This window comes from Erpetoichthys calabaricus, chromosome 6 (genome assembly GCF_900747795.2).
Source record: "Erpetoichthys calabaricus chromosome 6, fErpCal1.3, whole genome shotgun sequence".
Classification (NCBI taxonomy): Eukaryota; Metazoa; Chordata; class Cladistia; order Polypteriformes; family Polypteridae; genus Erpetoichthys; species Erpetoichthys calabaricus.
Window position 1 is genome coordinate 89,340,037 of NC_041399.2, and position 19,242 is coordinate 89,359,278.

General features: G+C 42.0%; 1 protein-coding gene across 2 annotated transcripts in view; it reads right to left on the reverse strand.

Annotated features, from left to right (window-relative positions):
* Window positions 1-19,242, reverse strand: part of LOC114653468 (cadherin-18) — a 1,070,530-nt gene that overhangs the window by 735,463 nt on the left and 315,825 nt on the right. The window lies entirely within an intron of this gene.

Here is a 19,242-nt window from a genome sequence, read left to right on the forward strand (position 1 = left end):
ACATTAACCATTCAATGATTATTCCATTTAATCCATCCATCAGTCTTTGTTTTCTGTGGTACATTTCAATGTAAGCACTTTCACAGGCCACTAATTATGACGTTAGAAACCTGAATTGAGGATTAATAGATATATCTGAGTAAATGAAAGCTGCATCATGAACAAGCCATTATAATAATAATACTAATAATAAAACGCTGGTCTGGCAAACATCTCAATCAGTCATTTAATCAATAGTTCAAATATTTCAAAAATATAGTCAGCCGTACATAGTACATTGAAATTATTACTTGAATGTCATCCACAGACTATTGACAATATAAAGCCAACAACAGATAGTGAGTACAACATCATGCATTAAAAGCAACATCAGATGATACAAGAAATGCTCATAGAATTATTCTTTATTCAATTACAGCACTTCTTATAAAGAACACCATAGCAAGATGTCTGTCTCTGTGAGGTATATACTGAATGTTCTTCCTGTAAATATGTAGATTTTCCTTGGGGTAGTCTGGGTTGCTTTTCAGAATTATATCTGTTAGGTCGACAGATAGGACTAATCTGACCCTGAACGAGTGTGTGTATTTAGAATTGTGCTATACCGGGGTGGGCAGAGTCGTTCATGGAGGGCTGCAGTGGCTGCAGGTTTTTGTTCCAACCCAATAGCCTATTTAGAAGCACTTATTACTCAAGTAACACTTCGGTGTCATTTTAGTTGTCTTGCTCATTAAGATTTTGAAACCTTATTGCTTATTTTAGTCTTAAACAGCTGTATTCTCAGTTTTTAATTGCTCCCTATTTGCAATAAGATGCAAATGACAAAGGAAAACAGCATTTCTCCATTTAGCATGTTACCATTTACACCTGTGTGTATTTATCGTGCACTATTTGGTTTAATTAAATACTTGGAAGGAAAGTGAAGAGAAAAAAAGTGAAGGACTGAGAATTACTCCTCTGTTCAAATCATTTGGATGATATCCTTAGAAAGGTAAAAAAAAATCTAGGATAGGAGAATGACCTGTCATGGCAGAGTTAATGCACTAAGAAGCCATGAAATTTAATTATTGGCAAGGATTGTTTTCAAATTAAGCAACTGGGTTGGATCAAAAACTTGCAGCCACTGCAGCCCTCCAGGACTGACTTTGCCCACCCCTATGCTATATAATAGATTAACATCACATCCCGGCTTGGATCCTGTCTTCTGCTCACTTCTGCTAGGACAGGTCCTGGCTCCACACAGTCACAAAGCAATTTTTAACATTTACATTTATATGTACTAATTTGGCTTACAACATCTAAGATATAACTGGTTTCCTGGAGCATAGGCAGGTAAAGTGACTTGCTTATGGTCACATCTGTCAGTGGTGGGATTTGAACCCACAACCTCAAGGTTTGAAGATTACTGTGCCACACTGCCTACAAGATGGATGGGCAGATGGAAGGACAGATGGATATAATAAAAAAGGCACAGATTAAGGTAACAACTGGGGAAAAATAATCTAAAATGTGAAAATAAAATACTGCTTTTCTAAAAACAGCAATATACTGTACATGTTTATTTTTTTCTTTATGTACATGACTTTTTTATATTTTTATTGAATTTATTTGAAGCAAATAACATTCCATACAATCGAGTCAAACTTAACAAACCGAAATTATAAAGAGTAACAGAGGAGAGCTGATAAACAGAGCAAATCTTTAAAAACAGCAAAGAAGGAACAGTATCCCTTTCCCTAATATAGATGCTTACTCTAAAATGTTATTGATTAGATCCTGCCATATTTAAAAACAAAAGTTTTGAACAGATCCTCTGAGAATGAGATTTTTTCCAATTTCAAAGAGCATAGAACATCAGTTACCCACTGACTTAATAGAGGTGGGTGGGATTCTTCCAATTGAGCAAGATAAGCCTACGGGCTAGTAATGAGGTAAAGGTAATCACAGGGTGTTTGCCTGTGACACCCTGTGTAGTGGGAATTGGAATCACCAGCCTACACTCTAGGTGTCTAGTACCGAGCGTGACCAGGATGATGGTGTAAGACAGGGAGACACAGACACAAAAAGGGTTGGGTTTTTTGAAAAATAAAGTGGTTTTATTTACAGGTGCACTTAAAGACAACAAAAATAATGTCCTGCGGATTTTATATATATATTGATACACAGTCCAATACCGCAAAGGACACACAAAAACAGTAATTAAATGGAGCCCAGAAATGACTATATGCAGTATTTACAGTGCTGCCTGAAAGTCCCAAATGAAAAAGTAAAATACACACAATCTAGTGAAACCAATATATATACACAAAAGCAAAATGTGAAGCTGTCTTCCTCCACAGTGATCCAAGTCAGGAAGCTGCTCCTCCAAACAGTGTATAATACAGGATTCACCCAAAAATATTCAAGATACAGAAAAAAAGTGTATATACAAATTTAAACAGTGCACCAATAACCACAACCCAATAAATACCTCCACCAAAGTTAATCCAGAGATATTTATATATACAAGAAAAACATATTTACAATAATCACGGCACAAGCAGTAGTGCTTGGTAAATTCAAATCGCTGTTCTACCAAGTACATTTCTCTAGCAAGATCTAGTCAGAAGAACCAGCCTCTAGAGGCCGTAATTCCTTTTTGTATTCGGCGCCCTCACGCCGACCAATTAAACTGCACTCCGTCATCTCTCCGTAGGCATGCGATGACGTGAACGCATCTGCAAAAAGTGGCGTCTCCTGCCCCGCATAATTCCTATAAAAAGTCGAGCAGCTGGCATGCGCGCGCATAGCTGTGCTGGCTTTTGAGATGCAGACTGCGCTTCTGCCTTAAGTGAAAGTAAGCACTTTCCATTTTTTCCTCCTTCCCCTGAGCTACTGCCCAGACAACTGCAAACACGGGATCCCTTTTCTAAACCGCGGTAAACTAATATTAAGGTGCTTCGCACTTTCTTTTGCACGTATACGGTTATGAGGTCACGGGAGGCACACACAGGAGTGGAGGACCGACAATGCCATCCTGGCCGGTCAATGGCAGGGCCGTCTCTCCAGTGTACACGAGACCCACCGCAACACTCGCCAAAAGGCACTAATATTGTCAGCGAAGACATCTCTCTATACTATATACTGTAAAAGAAAACGGCAAGTTTCCTTTCTTTATACCTTTTTTCCTTTTATCCCAAACCAAAGCCTCCCTCTTAACACTGCAGAGGACACTAAACAAATTTTCTTTAATTGCTGGTAATGCCAGTAAGGCACATTACCACATTGCCAATCTCCACTTTAAGCCCATCTAGAAGTACATCAAACATGGCTGTTAATGGATTAGGAGTGTTTGTGTCACCATGTCTGTTTAAAAGTCATTTAAAGATTTTAGGCCAGAATGATGTTGTGTGAAAATGTGGCCTAGTGAGGCTGGAGCTAGATTGCAATGTTCGCGGGCTGAATCTCGCCCTGGATACAAATCAAGTCAAGTCAAGTTGGGGAGCATGCACTGTTACAGTGCGTTGCCGCACCCACTACACAACGAAACAACTCAGGATCCCAGTTGGCAACCCCCCAGGCAGACATGCGGTCCAATCCCACCCTCCAGAAATGACCCTCTATCTGCCACAGCCAGGTGTTATGTGGGCGACCCCTTGGCCTGGTCCAGCCACTCGGGTCCCCAACAATGAGGACCTTATGAACTGGATCACCCTTGGGGAAATGCGCCACATGGCCGTAGTGCCATAACTGACGCTCCCTCACAATGCAGGTAATGTTCCTCATTCAGGACTCCATGAGCAACCGCTCATTCGACACAAAATCAAACCAACGGTACCCAAGGATTTTCCGGAGAGACACAGTACCAAAGGAGTCCAGTCTTCGTCTCTGGTCACTGGATAGCGTCCATGTCTCACAACCATATAGCAAGACAGGAAGCACCAGTACTCTAAAGACTTGGACCTTCGTCCTTTTGCATAGATATTGGGAGCGCCACACACTCCTTTCCAGTGACCTCATGACCCCCCCATGCTCTCCCAATCCGTCTACTGACTTCATAGGAAGAGTCACCAGAGACATGAATGTCACTGCTGAGGTAAGTAAACCTCTCAACAAGGTCGACACTCTCTCCGCAAACAGACACACTGCTGATGGCTGTGCCCAAGCGGTCATTAAAGGCCTGGATCTTGGTTTTTATCCAGGACACTCACAAGCCCAGACACTCAGACTCCTAGCTCAGTCTCTCAAGCACCCCGATCAGAGCCTCCATTAACTCCACCAAGATTACAGCATCATCAGCAAAGTCAAGATCCGTGAATCTTTCTTCACCAACAGATGTCCCACAGCCGCTGGACCCCACGACCTTGCCCAACACCCAGTCCATACAAGCATTGAATAGAGATGGAGCAAGAACAATCCCCAGACGAACCACAGAATCAACTGGGAAAAACACAGAGGTTCTGCCTCCACTCTGCACAGCACTCACGGTACCAGTGTACAGGCCAGCCATGATATCCAGCAACCTCGAGGGGATCCCACGAACCCTCAGGATGTCCCACAGGGCAGCTCGATCAACTGAGTCTAACGTTTTACAAAAACCAACAAAGGCTGCAAAGAAACTCTGCTGATATTCGCATTTGCGCTCCATGAGAACCCTCAGTGCCAGAATGCGGTCGATGGTAGACTTCTTAGTCGTAAAACCAGACTGTTCTGGTCACCGGTAGGTGAGCAAATGATCACGGATCCTATTGAGGACGAACCTAGCAAGGACTTTACCCGGCACTGAGAGCAGTGTTATCCCCCTGTAGTTGCTGCAATCCAGGCGATCACCCTTCCCTTTCCAGATAGGGACAACAAGTCCCATTTTCCAGTCAGTTGGGATGATGCCAGTCTCCCAAATGGAAGCAAAGATTGCTTGCAATGCCAGGAGGACAGCCTTACCACCAGCCTGGAGAAGTTCACCCTGGATACCACAGATCCCTGCACCCTTTCCCTCCTTCAGCTGGTTCACCACCTGTGCAATCTCAGTGAGACTGGGTGGTTCACAGCTAATTGGAGGATCAGCCTCAAGAACCGTGAATCCAGATACATCCAACGTCCTAGCCAGAGGATCAGCTTTGAACAACTGCTCAAAGTATCCAGCCCAGCAGGTCACAACTGCAGTGTCATCCGTAAGGACCGTTCCATCAGCCGCCCTGACTGCGACTCTCCGAGGAACAGATTCGAATGTGCGTAATTCTTCAATTCCTCTGTAAGCAGGACATGGGTCGCTAGACCACAGATGGTGTGTGTGGTGTAGCGGGTGCACAGCTCACGTCATAAAGGCCACTTTTTAAAATTAATAATTGCCGCACTCGCGGCTTGGAGAGGGGGCGTGGTAGTGTGGCAGAAGCGGTTCCCGGGGGAGTTCATGATGCGGGCGGTCCTCATCTAAGTGCACAGGTCAGGAGTCGTCCATATCCATAATTGGTGCGGGGAGCTGCTAATTGCCACATCTGATCCACGTCCCCGTAATAAATACAAGCGCGAGGCGGCTATGATGGGGGAATGAAAAAAGAAAAGGAAAAAATGAACGGAGGTTGCAGGAGAAGAAGGCAGGAAGCAGGGAGAAGAAAGCCGGTGCAAGAGAGAGAGAATGAGCAAGCGCAGGCTCGAGGGCAGCTGAGCAGTGAGCCTGGGTGTTTGACTGGCACATAAGGCCAAGAAGGCAGTGGGAGTTGGGACTTGGGACGTAAAAGCCCCAGTGTGAGCGCCCTGGTTGTTGTGAGCCCAATTCACGGTTTAGTGAAGCCCATCGGAGCCAGGGATCGGTGAGGTGAATGAACCAGCAGAAGAAGGTAGAATGAAGGTCAGCTGCAGGTAGGGTAACTCCCCTGGTGCATAGCCTGGACAGGAGAAGCAAGGGAATCACCAGATGAAGAAAGTCACCGGGCTTTGTGTTTTCGAAAGGGGCAGCTTCCAGCCATTGTTTTAACCTAGTTGTTTTTAAAAGTTTTTTTTTCTAATGGATTTTAACCTCTATGATTTCACCTCAGTTTTAATGGATTACTTATTTAAGAATTGAGAAGCACTGCACGTTATTTTGGACACTGACTTGTTTTGTTTGTTGGTTTTAAATAAAAGCACTTTGCACTTTTTGCACCATCCCCTTGCTTCATTGTTGTGCCTCACTGCCTAACTCATCGGAGACATTACAGATGGTGTCGGGTTCAAGAGCTCCCAGAAGCAAGATGTGAGCATGGAGCGAACCCGCATCATCATAGTGTGTCACTTGCTCACAGATTCCTCTAACAAACACCTCTTTATCTGCCCTCAGAGCCCTCGCAGCCGTCCTTCTCAGTTCCTGGTACAGACCAGAGTTGCCATTGAGCCGTGTGCTGTGACTCCTCTCGATGATATCCAGGGTGCCCTGCGAGATGAAACACCTCCTTCTGGGAACACCGGTAACACCAACACAAGAAGGTTTCCCACATCACATTAGCATACATTTTTTTAAATTTTAAATGAGACAAATACACTTGAATATGTACGTTACTTTAAAGTCAAATGTCACATGAAGACAAAGTCATGTATTTTTCTGTGGAATCAGGTTAACAAGATTTACATCACGGGGCGGCACGGTGGCGCAGTGGTAGCGCTGCTGCCTCGCAGTTAGGAGACCCGAGTTCGCTTTCCGGGTCCTCCCTGCGTGGAGTTTGCATGTTCTCCCCGTGTCTGCGTGGGTTTCCTCCGGGCACTCCGGTTTCCTCCCACAGTCCAAAGACATGCAGGTTAGGTGGATTGGTGATTCTAAATTGGCCCTAGTGTGTGCTTGGTGTGTGGGTGTGTTTGTGTGTGTCCTGCGATGGGTTGGCACCCTGCCAGGGATTGGTTCCTGCCTTGTGCCCTGTGTTGGCTGGGATTGGCTCCAGCAGACCCCCGTGACCCTGTGTTCGCGATTCAGCGGGTTGGAAAATGGATGGATGGATGGATTTACATCACACACATGCCAATACTATAATAAATATCAAATTGCTTTAAATTTCAGGCTTTTAATGTTCACAATTATTTATGGCACTTGATCTCCATGTCTTTCTTTTAAAATACCATAGTTTATTTGTAACGAGATATGTAATTTAAAAACTACTAATAAATACAATCATTCATTTGAAAACACCATGTGATTTTTGGGCATACCATCTGGGGTCATTTCCCACTCCATGACCAGCAAGGCCAGGAAATACACAAGCTCCAAACTAGGCAAGCTGAGAACAAACATTGGTAAAACAGCATTTCAAAAATAAAATAGCGCACTCACACCCACTTGATCTAATTCAGGGTTGTGGAGGGCCTAGTCACAAGGGGCATAAGGCAACAAGCAGCCCTGGACAGAGAGCTAGTCCATGCACATACTTATATTCAAACATCTACAGAGAAAACTTGGAATTGCTAATTTACTTATGCAGCATACCTTTCGGGATATGACTGGAAGACCAGAGTATCAGACAGAAGTCCCACAAAAACATGGAAAGAACTTATAAATGCCACAAGAACAATGTCAAGGTATGTGACTCGAGCAAAGAACAATTATTGCACTTGTATCAAGGAACACAATGTGTGTCATGAAATATTGTAACACAGCACTATTGCATTTCCACCACTACACTGTTCACATCTGCTAGGATGGATGAAGTGGCCCATGAAAGTTTTGCCATATGCTAGAACTACTATCAGCAACAATAAATAGGAACTAGAATTTATTATAGCTGGCTATGCTTTCCAGATCTTATCAAATCCAGTGTTTGTGGCCCATAGGCTCTTTTTTGCTGATACAAGTGGAATTCGGTTATGCTGTTGGCTGCCAAACCTTATCCATGCCAAGTTATGATGAATTGAGCAATCCAATATATCTCTATCAGCACCACTGTCAAACTCACTCAGCTGAGAGCTGACTAACCTTAGCTTGTCTGTTATTATGCACAAATTACATCAACCTCTACCAGATCCTTTCATCTATGGTCTGTTTTCGAGGATGGATGTTAGCTGTCGGTGGCATATTTTTGGGTGAGGGGCATACTCCTCATACTTATCAGGTACAAACTCTGCAGTGTTGCTATTTCTGATATACTGACAGGCATAGATAGATAGATAGATAGATAGATAGATAGATAGATAGATAGATAGATAGATAGATAGATAGATAGATAGATAGATAGATATGCTATTTATTCTGAACTTTTTTTTAAAACATAGCATTCTGTTTAGGTAGACTTTCATTTACTAATTATTGCATTTGTTTATAATGTGTTTTCTTTTTCATGTCAGTTAATAATAACTCAATTATTATTGAATTTAAAATAAGGAACATGTTGCTGATTAGAAAATATGCTGGTTATGTAATATTTGAAGTACATAAAAACATATTTTGATTCTCTTACATTAAAACATAACTCAACATTAATGAAATATATTTGTTTTGCCATATTTTTGTGTATTGTATAATACACATGTCTAGATAGAAAAATCTGGAGTAAAGGCAAGCTGCTAGATATGTGTGGACTCACATGTCCAACAGCCCCTGATAATCCCTTTATACCTGCTGAATGCCAGCAAATTAAAACTGTGGGGAGTAACTGAAAATTTTTAAAATCTTGTTATGGTGCTATAAATCATTTGGTGCCTATTACTAGTTTGAGAGAAAGTATTGAAGCAGCATGCAGACAGCTCTTCACAGGCTGGGCAGGACATTACAGGTTAGTTTGGGTTAGGTGCTTGAGAAGCAGCAGTCCATCCAACAGGAAAGGGAAACACGTCTATTCACAAGCCTCAAAAGGATTTCAAAAAAGAGGACAAAGGCTTCTAGAGTAAAAGATAAAACAGCAGCCTTGTGCAGCCATTAGTGCTTTCCTTCATTTCAGTGATGCTGAAAAGTTTGACACTAAGCTCTAACACCATGATACTGACAGTGTATACATGCTAAACAGAAACTGTGGGTGACATTTGAGATTTGTGCACTGCTAAACCCTGTATTGCTACCTTTAGTTCAGGTGACAATAGAGTCCTCAGAACAGTGAGAGTGAACCTATCTTGGGGCTTTGAAGCAGCTAAGTGAAAATTCATAGCCACTTTCAGGACTCCAGAGACACAAAGCACATGTGGCATTGAATCCAAGCTATAATATCCACCTGTTTGTGATAGTGATGCCTCCCTTGCAGTTATTCTAAATAACTTCTACACATGGCCTGATGCCCTAAATGACATACATGCAAGAAAGCTTCATCCCTTCTCTGGAAAGAACATGTATTGTTTTTCAAGATTCAAGGTTCAAGATTGAAGAGTTTTATTCATCACACATAAAGTTATGCAGGAACAACATGTAGTGAAATGAAAAGCTGGTCTACACTAAGATTGTGCAAAACCAAAGCAAACACACAGTAAAATAAATAATAAAATAAGGAAAGGAATTTAAAAAAATAAATAAATTAAATAAAATGAAGTTAAACTAGGTTCAAATTAATTTAAATCTGAAATCTGAAACAGTAAAAAGTATAAAGTGGCTGTGCAGTAAGTTAATGTGAGTTTTTGCTCTGAATGGTTGTTGGCATGTCTGAGTTCAGGATTCTGGTGGCCTGAGGGTAAAAGCTCCTTGAGTCTCTCAGTCTTTGCCATTAAGCTGCGCATCCACTTGCCTGAGTTGAACAGGCTGAACACTCTCTTGCTGGTGTGGGTAGAGTTATTAGAGTTATTCTAATTGCCCTGGTCCTACAGTGCTTGGTGTAGAATGTACTGCAGAGGGCAGCGCCAACCTTAAGATTCACACTGCTGAACACATTGCTCTCTGCAGGGCTTTGCGATCTTGGATTGAGCAATTCCCAAACCATGATGTGCAGCTCTATGTTAGGGTGCTCTCGATGGTGCCAATGTAAAACGTTTTCAAAATAATTGGTGAGACCTTGAATTTCCTCAGTTGCCTCAAATGACAAAGTCGCTTGTCTTGTCTTCCTGACCTGTGTTTGTGTGTGCTGGGTCCATGTCAGGTCCTCGGTGATGTACGCACCCAGGTACTTGAATCTGCTCACCCTCTCAAAAGGAACACCATTTATGCTAATGGGACTGTAGATCTGCTGCTGCTTCTGCCTAAAGTCCAACACTAGCTTCCTTGGTCTTGCTAACATTCAGTGAGAGTTTATGAGCCTGGTACCATACTGCCAGGTTCTCTGCCTTGACCACATAGGCCTCTTCTTCATTATTGGAAATGAGTCCAAAGTCCACTATGTCATCAGAAAACTTAACAATGGTGTTAGAGCTCTGGTTGGCCACACAATCATGTGTGTGAAGGGAGTACAGCAGGGGACTCAGTACACAGCCTTGTGGAACTCCTGTGTTGACAATGATAGTTTTAGAGAAACAATTGCCTGCTCTCATCACCTGAGGCCTGCCTGCTAGAAAATTCAGCACCAGGTCCCAGAGGGGGATGTTCAGACCCAGTTCATTAAGATTTGTGGCCAATAAATGGAGGACAATGGTGTTAAAGGCCAAGCTGTAGTCTATAAACAACAATCTTACATAATTCCCCTTTTTGCTGTCTACATGCGAGATGGTGTCATCTGTAGACCCGTTTTGTATGGTATGCAAACTAGTAACCCTTGGAAGGAAACAGCAGATGGAGTCTTTAATAACCCTTGCGATGCACTTCATGACAAGAGACATGAGTGCTAGAGGGCGGTAATCACTAAGGCATGTGAGTTTGTTGTTCTTTGGTATGGGTACAATAACAGATTTTTTTAAAACAGGTAAACCACAGACTGGGCTAAAGTGTCATTAAGGATAGATGTAAGGACTCCAGCTAGCTAGCACATGATTTAAGAATGCGCCCAGAGATTCCATCCGGACCTGGTGCTTTACGGCAGTTTACACACCTCAGAGCACAAAGAACATCACACTCTGAAAACAGATCACAACTCCGCTGTTCTGAGTGGTCCTTGTGCTAGCCATATTATCCTTGATGAAAGTGTTCAGGTCGTCAGCCAGAGAAGAATCAACACACACAGTGGATTTACCTCTGAAGTCCATAATGGTCTGTATTCCCTGCCACATTCATTTGCTGTCCCCCAGATGAAAGTTAGACTCCACTTTCTCCTTGTACTACCTTCTTCACAACCCTCCTTAGAGTGTAGCAGGCTACTTTACACTCACTTCAGTCTTCAGTCGGCAATCCTGCATTGTAAGCTGCGGTGCGCACATTCACTGTGTCCCGGATGGATTTGTCAACTCATGGCTTCTGACTGTGGAAATAATGGATTGTTTTTGTTGGAACGATGGACTCTGCCAGTGTAGCAATAAAGCTGATGGGGGTATCCCTCAAACTTGACATCATTAGAGCTCGACCGGAACACGTCCCAGTCCACTTCATCAAGCACAACCTGTAACGTGACCAGTGTTTGATCTCTTTTGTTACTGGACCCTCTCTCATGATATGTTGTTTATACTCCAGTAGAAGGAAAATGGCGGCGTGGTCCAACCTCCTGAACATAGGTTGTGAAAGCACTTTGTAGCCTGACTTAAACTGAGTTTAACAATGATCTAGTGTATTTCCCCCTATGACTGGGCATGTAACATGCTGGTGAAAGTTCGGCATGACCTGCCTGAGGTTAGCTTAGTTATAGTCACCCATCACAATAAACGCTGCGTCCGGGCACTTGTTTAGATGTTCACTAAGCACATCGTGGCATTTAGACAAAGCCTTATCTACATTAGCCTGAGGGTTTGTATAGACAAAGATGATGATAATAGCTGAAAACTGATATGGCAAGTAATGAGGGCGGAAGATGAGCATCAGATGTTCCAGATCAACAGAGCAGGAGTGCAAAAGAGTCGAGATGTTACTGGGATTGCACCATTTATTGTTTATCATAAAACAAACACATCCACCTTTTACTTTACATGATTCAGCCATTCTGTCCATCCAAAAGACAGAAATACTCAGATGGGGTTACTGCTTGGTCCAGTACTGCAGGTAAAAGCCACATTTCAGTCAAACAAAGAACATTGTAGTCCCTGATGTCCCTTTGCAATTTAATACTGGCTCAGATATCATCTTCTTTTCAAGTGATCGAACATTTGTAAGCAAGATACTGGGCGGAGGAGGAGGAGGATGATGTGGTTTAGTTCTCAGTCTGTTCTGCACACCAGCTCTTTTGCCACAGTGTTTCTTTCTCCATCACTGTGGTTTGGCTCCTGTAGCTCCTTTGTTATTGTTTCCCTCATTGCATAGGATCATACTGAGAATCTCACCTGGACACAACGGGTCAATAGGTAGATCGGCTAGAAATACAGTAGGTGAGTAAACTGGTTCCCAATGTTTAAAAGTGTTCCCTTGTCATAAGTAATCAAAGTGGTGGTAGTCTGTGCAAGCAATGTGATGAAAAATAACCAAAATGTTAAGTAAACACACAATCTTAACAGAGCGGCCAGGGCGTCATTCAAACTCAGAGGCACCATCTTATGTTTGTCTACAGCCAATGTGAGAGGAACTCTGCTGAATGTAAACCAACGCAAATATGTAGGAGTAGACTGAATGCCTGGTGGATTGCTGAAGGAATGTGCAAATCAGCCTACTGATATCTTAACAGGCATTGTCAATATTTCACCAAGGCAGGCAGTCATCCCAAAGTAGCTCAAAATCATAACCATCATACCTATCATGAAGAAGTCCTCTGTCTCCTGTCTCTAGTCTCAGTGACTATCGCCCTATAGGACTCACACTTGTTATTATTAAATGGCTTTGAGAGGCTAGCCTTGGGCCACCTGAAAGCCAGACTTCCCTCATCACACGACTCTCTCCAGTTTGTCTATAGCCCCCAACTGTTCCACTTATGATGGTATATCATCAGTAACTCATCTGGCCCTGTCCCATCTGAACCAAAGTGAACCTTATGCTAGGATGTGGTTCATAGACTTCAGTTAAGCATTCAGCACCATCATCCCTCAGAAGCTCATAGGGATAATGAGTCTGCTAGGCTACAACACTTCCCTCTGCAACTGGATTCTGTATTTCCTGACAGACAGAACCTTGGCAGTCTGCATTGGAATTACAATTTCTAGCACCACCATGCTGAGCAGTGGCACCACAAAGCTGCATACTTAGCCCACTTCTGTTCACTCTGTTGACTCACGACTGAACAGCGGCATACAATTCTAACACCATCACTATGTTTTCTGAGACACAACATTGGTGGAAGTCATCTGCAGCAGGATGAAACAGATTACAGAATAGATATCCAAACACTGGCAAGACTTAGGCCAGTACGACAATTTGTCTCTTAACTTGAATAAGACGTGAGATATTGTCGACTTTAGAAAGGCTCATGCTGTCCACACTCCAATGCACATCGAAGGCTCTATGGTGTAATTGATCAAGAGCACCAAATTCCTCTGACCTTACTTGGTTGAGCTGAGGAAGGCAAGCTTATCTCCCCACATTCTCACTACATTCTACAGAGGCACCATCAAGAGCTTTCTGACCAGCTGCATCATTGTCTGATTTGGGAACTGCAGTGTCTGTAACCCGCAAGGTCCTACCTTGGATAGTACACAGAGCAGAAAAGGTCATTGGGATCTCTGTACCCAGCATTAAAAACATCTTTATCAAACATTACATTCTCAAAGCCTGTGGAGGACTGTTCCCACCCTTTCCTTCTCTTTGTCCCACTTCCATCTGGCAGAATGTATCATAGTATCCAAAACAGTTCTGCCAGGTTCTGCAACAGCTTTTGCCCCTTTATCATCCGGACTTGGAAGTCTGTGCTAAATCTGGTCTTAGTTGTTTATTTATAAACAGTACATCTATTACTATTGTTATCTTTATTAGTTGTTGTTATCATTAAAAGTATGAGTATATTATAGTATAATTCTCTACTTATCTTACACTTGTAACGTGTTTATATATATCTTGCTCACTGGCCCTGGGAAACGTTATTTTGTTCCACTGTATGCTGCAATATTGTATATGGATGGAATAAATATAAAGCCACTTGACTTGAGCTGATTTGATTGGAGTGTTCACACTGTAGGGAAGCACTGCTTTACCCTCAAAATACTGTACTTCTGTGCTTTTGACTAACTAGAACTGCAGCACTTGTCTCTGACATTGTGGGGTTCAGAGCACATAATCACCTTAATTCACATAATGAAATAACCATTTCAGCATTGCACACACATTCAGGTGTGTTGGTCTCATACAAGTTGGTAGTTCATTGTTATGCTGGTAAGAAGTAAGAAGTGACATGGCCATTGTTTGCAGGTGGTATATTCATCTGTGATGCTATATGCCTACATAAGATACAGTATAAGTGACAGGAATGTATGGCTAATTTATTGTGTATTCCTTAGACCAGAGTAAGCAAGCTTTAATTGTTCAGCCAACAACAGAGCACTACTGGGATCTCCTGAGTACCAGAGGTTTTTTTTTTGCATATTTGGTAAAGATACCATAAGAATGGCACATGGCAGGGGACAGACCCAACAATGACCTCCAGAAAAGAGAGAGAGAGAGAGAGAGAGAGAAAGAGAGATGGTAAAGTTTTTTTACAGGGTGTGGTAGGAAGATATACTGTATGTGCTCTATGTGATCAGAAAGACAATTTTCTGAGAAATACAAAAAGACAGCAACTCATTTATTTGAGGTATGGCAGAACACCGGCAAAGATATCTAACAGACCATAATACATGGACTCAATGGGACAAGAAGAGGAGAAGGTCAGGACCTTTAAAGGCTGATACCACTACCTTCTTCCTCTGCTTCCCTTCAATACTGCAGCTGCTGGTGTTATGATCAGAATTTTTTTATTTTTTTGAAAATTTTCCTATTTAAAGGAGCCCAAGGATTCTGAGTTTAACGCAAGTTTTTGGTTTCATGGTGAAATTAAAAAAAATTGTAACTATTTACCGTTATGCCATGATACCAACTTTATTTTCCTAAGGGTGCTGGCATTTTAGACTAAAGGCATTGGGTGTTTCCTAGGCAATAATTCCCAGAATTCTCTAGAATATATGATGTGTTTTATATCATCAAAACAATGGGATAAAAGATCACCCGTCACTATTCGAGACTGGCAGATAACCCCTGTTTAGCATGTATATCGAAATTTTGAACATTGTCTTCCTGGTTAAAGAAAATAATTTCTGTTACAGGTTTAAGAATTTTCTTTAATGATTTGATTTTAACAACAGAATAGTTTGACCTTTGTTATTGAACTTGGCTTGTTCTAATTATGGTCAGTTCCCTGTACTTATCATTCAGAAAACATATTATCTCACACAAGTCAGAATAGCTATTTCAGTCTTCCATGGCTCCAATCTTCCCCGTAACTCACATTATGCTATCATCTACCATGTCCATTGCCTGCACTTTCATGTCATTGTCTTCGTCTCACACTGCACTCACTTTCACCAGATAAGTAAACAATCCATGCCAGAATCGTTTTCAAGATTCATCAGCTGCCACATGCCTGGGACAATGGCTTCTCGCAGAGAAAAGTGTCCTGTAAGTGCCACTTCTATAGTGCTTGCTCTACCAGGCCCTTAGGTGATGCAACCTAGGACAGATTTATAGCTGACTTCTCCATTCCTTTTTGGAGCATCTCTCACTCAAGTATGCCTGCAAATGTTACTATAGTCTTTAACTTTAGACCTTTTTACAGTTATTTAGTATATGGGGGGATGGTGAAACTTCTGTCTTGTTGAAGAACAGGAAGCACTATACAATACTAATATGAATCAAAAAAGCGTGACGTATACTAAAACAAGCTATTGTATGATTATTCCCCTCCTACCAAATCACATTGAACAAAGTTGACAAAAAGGTAGCAATTTTCTTCCTAATACAATTTCTTAATCTAAAATTCAACATTCATACAGTATGATTTACCAATAAATTAATACAATGTTTTTCATTATTTGCTTTTGAAGAAACTTCAAGCCAAGCTTTATCAATAGCTAGGTGGAGCAGCACCAAACCAATGTGGAAATCTACTTGTGAAGCTTCACATACATGAAGCAACTAATCTATCAGTGTCGTTCTGTTTGTCCTTTTTAACTGTGAAATTTTTAAAAAATATTATATTCACATGTGTTCTAGCGGATTATGTTACCATCGGTTTCTGGAGTCAGTGACATCTTTGTAAGGAAAAGTTGTTGAGAGATATTATCAGCAATTATTTTTTCTGTATAAGCAAAACAATGTGTAGCTTTTGTTGTGCGCCAAATGATTGCCTTCGAAGCTCACCTAAGGTATGTGGTACCACCCTATGGCAAAAGGGGGCACCTGTGGCTAACAGCCTTGTCTCCTTTTTCCCTTATACCCTCAAAAAACTGCTCAGAGCCAGAGAAGCTCCGCCCATTTTGGTCAGTCTGGTATAATTATTCCTGTTCCAAAGAAGACAGGGGCCTCTTCACCTAATGACTACAGACCAGTGGCACTTACAGTACATCTCACATCATGAAGTCCTTAGAGAGACTGTTCTTGGACTATACGAGTCCTCTTGTAGTTAATCACCTGGACCCATTGCAGTTTGCCTATTGGACAAATATTGGAGCAGAGAATGTAATTATCTATCTGCTCCACAAAGCTTATTCTCACCTCGATAAAGTTGGCAGCACTGAGGATTATGTTTTTTGATTTCTCCAGTGCCTTCAGTACCATCCAGCCATCCCCATCCATATTACTAACCGAGAATGCTAAACCGGATGATGGACGCAGGCACATCCGGCAATGGGCCGTAGCTGCAAAAAGACGTACTGCGCAGGCGCAAAAAGAGTCCGCGAGAGTCGGTGCCTGCAATGGGCCGTAGCTGCAAAAAGACGTACTGCGCAGGCGCAAAAAGAGTCCGCGAGAGTCGGCTGAGGAGCCGAGAAAGGCAGACAAAAGAGGGCGAGAGAGGCGGACAAGACCACAGAAAAAAGGAGTGAGCATAGGAAAAATTGAGAAATGAGGCGCCAAGAGCACCGAAAAAAGGAAAAGGCACATAAAAAAGTATTCAAACGCAAGTAAAGCACGAAACACATTGCACACGAAACTAGACCCAAAAAAAAAAAAAAAAAAAGAGGCTCGCGCACAACAGCAAGGCACCCCCCCCCCTACAGGCACCGGACGGGACACACACCAAGAGGGGGATTCAACAAGCCCATGGAACACAAAACCACCCCACAGACCCTACAAGCAAGGAACGGGACACACACAAAGAGGGGGATTCAACAAGACACAGGAACACAAAAAGAAAGAAGACGCTCGCGCAACAACAATCCTCAACCCCCCCCCTCCCACACACACACACACATCCATAAGAAGTGACACCCAAAGCCACATATTCTAAAGTGAACGTCATCACCTTCACACTAGACACCATAGGTGTCAGCATTGGTGGATCTCCTTACAATAAAGCACTATTAACCGTTCAACTGCAGAAAAGGAAACATATTAACAGTGACTGCGATCCTTCTTATTACTTATCCATATTTCGCATGCTGAGAAAGAAACAAGTCATGAATACACGGTCACGGGTACAAAACGAAAACGAAAGGATAACAGGAACAAACACACGAAAATGAAAGAAACAACAAAATAGACGGCTATGCAGCATAGGTGGATCTCATTACAATAAGGCACTATTAACCGTTCAACCGCAGAAAAGGCTCCATATTAACAGTGAGTGCAATACTCCTTATTACTTATCCATATTTCTAAAAGAAAAAATGTCTCGACTCCAAAAACGCAAAGCTCAACTAAAGCTTCTAACTAACGATGTACCTAAAAGTAAAAACTTTATGCACTGCATTAGATCCTACAATAGTTCATTTGCTTTTGCATATACCGGAGTAAATATCAGGCCAACAAAAGGCAATGGCCCATACTGCTTTCGCATATGTGCACAAATACTGCATCGCATTGGAACAGTGCACCCTGAAACAAATCAACAACGCAAATATGCACAAATCTACATCCTAGATCCACATTACGCAAACTAGCAATCAAAGTGCTGCATCGCAACAGGCACGGATTCAAAACGAAACACCTCCCGTCTCAGACATACGTTAATGGCAGCGAAGGCTACAACGGGCTTCTCACACAGCACAGGCAAATCGATTACAGCTCCAAAACAACACGTCCCAAATACTACACATGCAACAACGCGCCTCTCAAACGGCACAAGCAAAACATACACCACGAAAATTCATTCGGATTAATGAATGTCATTTGCAATCATTGTCATTCAGTTCACTTCCCTGAAGAAACAACTGTCAATACAAGTAATACATTTACACGTTGTTGTCAAAAGGGTCAAATTAGACTGCCTTCTTTACATTCATATACTGAATATCTACAGAAGCTTCTAACTGACGATGTACCTGAAAGTGAAATCTTTATCAACTGCATTAGATCCTACAAATCGGTATCCACTATGAACATTAACGGTGGCACTGCACGTGACATCCGTCTTGAAAAAATGTTGTTTATTGATGAATGTTCAATGGCATGAAGTCACTTACTCAACACCATTCATAAACTTCTACAAACGTTTATGAATAATAATATTCCATTTGGAGGAAAGGTACTTTTATTAGGAGGAGATTTTAAACAGTGATTAGCTATTCTTCCAGATGCCATGCACTCAGCTATTGTTCAGTGCACCTTAAAATACGCAGACAATTGGCATTACTTTCAAAAGATACAGTTAGTAAAAAAGATGCGATGTCCAGAACCAGATCATAACAATTGCTTATTACAACTGAGAGATGGTACACTCACCAATACAGATGGACTTCAGCCACATATTATTACAATTCCTCAAGCCTTTATCTGCTACGACTTATTTACAGAGACATTTGGAACAGCAATCTCATTAGACCAAATGCCCCTTTTAACACAACGCACTATATTATGTCCAAAAAATATTAATGTGGAAAACATTAATACCCAAGTCATTCCATTACTTCCTGGAGAGACACAACTCTTTCTAAGTTATGACAAACTTGACTCTGATCACAACAATAACCATCTTAAATGACCTTACAAGTTCTGAGCTGGAATTACCTTTTACACTTAAACGGCGTCTACAAAGAAATTTTCAAATAAACCTTTACACTGTGCCACACACTTTATTGTTTGCTTTCTATTTGCATCATCTACACCTTCACACTATTCTATATCTCATTCATACATCACGCTCTTTGTCATTCCCAACACCAGGGGTTGGCGAGCGAAGCGAGCAGGGGGCGGAGCCCCCT